We start from the raw sequence: 1,967 nt of genomic DNA on the forward strand, positions 1-1,967 counted from the left end.
GCGGCGAGGGCCGCGTTGCCCCTCGCTGGCCGAGGCGCTGGAGGGGCTGCAGGACGTGGAGCGCTACTACCGGCACCTGTATCCTTCCGCGGTGGGGCTCTCCGGGCAGCGCTGGCGGGTGCCTTCTTCTCTTTGTCGTCCTTACCGGGCATGAAGGTACCTGGAGAGCAAGCTTCTCCTCCTCCGCGTCAGCTGTGACAGCCTGGCAGACATGGAAGCCCTCCCACAGTCTTGGGAGAGGATTTTGGAGCGCTACAAGGAAGACGTTGTTCAAGGTAGTTCCGCATACAGCAGACCCAAAGGGTCTTTTGATGAGCTCCGTGCCGATGTCTCAGCCCTGGAGGCAGCACGCAGGCCCGGTGTTGCTTGCTGTGTTGGTCTCGGTAGCAGTGGGCGACCTTGCTCGGTTTGCGCTTGTTCTTTGCGACCTGCTGTGAGATCTCGTGAACGACTTCAGTTGTAAATACTCGCCGTCGCACCCTGGGCGCAGCTGGAAGCCACATCCTTCCTCGCAGTAACAGGGGCTTAGTGATCCTTTTCACTTGGTCTGCTAAGTTAGCTTTGCTTATGTTTTTCTTTACTGCATTTAGAAACAAGTTAAATTTTTGTGGGCACAGAATACAGATAAAATGCATTAAGCTAACGGGGTTATTTTTTGCCTTCCAACTCAGATACGCTTCTTAAGATCTCTCTGTTTGTGGACAACCAGCGAGAGCTGTGCTGCTCACCCGGCTCCTGACAGAGAACAGGAGGGACTGATGTTGACCAGCTTCTACGAGAGTCTGGTATGTTCCGAGATGACCACAAAGAGGATGGTGAATTGAGGAAGCTTTACTGGTGCTTTTTGGAAGCTGAACGAGTTGGGTACTTGGCCTCAGCAGGAAATGCTTGGACTGTTTCATTTTCAAGTGGAAATGGACTTGGTGTCTGAAGAAGAGGCTGAGCTGAACAAGCCGTGAAGGTAGAAGGGAGTCATCTTCAGCTATGGAAGTCGTCCTTTCTTTTGCCTGCCGTGGATATTTTGTATACTGAAAAAAATGTTGAGACTTACTAACTTACGAAGAAACGGTGAAGTGTGCCACAAATAAGTAAGCATAACATAAGGTCCAGCAGGCTGATACCATGTAAGAAAGATGTTTAGGTACCGTCCTTATAGATAAATAAAAGATGTAAATCAGGGCTCAAAACCAGTTTGCACCTCATGCCTGTGAGCAATGTGTTGGCTTTCATCCCACCTGTACATTGAAGAGGAAGGAGCAAATTTGGCTTGAAAATGTAATTATGGAGGTGCACGGACACCTGAATTCTGACACAGGCAGTTTTCAGGTGTGTTAGAGTATGCTTCTCTGATTTCTCTGCTAGGGCATGTTTAAATCACAGTGTTAAAACTTAATGGTCTGTGGCAGCAGCAGCTGCTGACAGTTCTAGGGACATCTTTTGTTGGCCATGACACTGATCCTCTGTAATGTTCCCAGAAAGTGGTGGGGATGCCCGTCTCCAGATGACATATCTGGTAAGAACCTTCGCAGGGAAGGCCAAATAAAGAATTGGACTTGGGCAGACTGTAGATGTGCTTGTGCTCCCTGTTTTTATGGTGAAGCAGGTCTCAAACCTAGGGAATCCATTTGGCCACCTGAGGGCACTGCTCGACCTGCGGAGAGCGACATTTGGGGGGCCCTTGGAGGCTGCTGGCTGCGCAGGGCTGGGGCTGCTAGTGCTCCCCATCAGCTGACAGGTCTTCATGGGATGGTGCTTCATACACCGTTTTAATTGCAAAGAAAAATACCGTCACCCTCTTGGCGTTGTTACGGCTTCCGGGCTGATGAAATCAGCATTTGCCAAGGGAAGGGCGTTGCGCCCGGGGAAGTGGGGCGGGTTCTGCTCCCAGCACGAGGGGGCAGGGGGTCCGGGGGCTGGTGGGGGGCTCAGCGGGCTTGGCGGTGGTCCCCCCCCGGCGGCGGGGGTGG

At 52.1% G+C, this 1,967-nt stretch overlaps 1 long non-coding RNA gene across 1 annotated transcript; it reads left to right on the plus strand.

The window, feature by feature from the left end:
* Positions 1-1,551, plus strand: LOC103903516. Its single transcript, XR_657858.1, has 3 exons — positions 1-78; positions 157-275; positions 672-1,551. It is a non-coding gene; the product is annotated as an uncharacterized LOC103903516 (long non-coding RNA).
* Positions 1,552-1,967: the final 416 nt, after the last annotated feature.

This window comes from Aptenodytes forsteri, unplaced genomic scaffold (genome assembly GCF_000699145.1).
Source record: "Aptenodytes forsteri isolate BGI_AS27 unplaced genomic scaffold, ASM69914v1 Scaffold7, whole genome shotgun sequence".
In the NCBI taxonomy this organism is placed as follows: Eukaryota; Metazoa; Chordata; class Aves; order Sphenisciformes; family Spheniscidae; genus Aptenodytes; species Aptenodytes forsteri.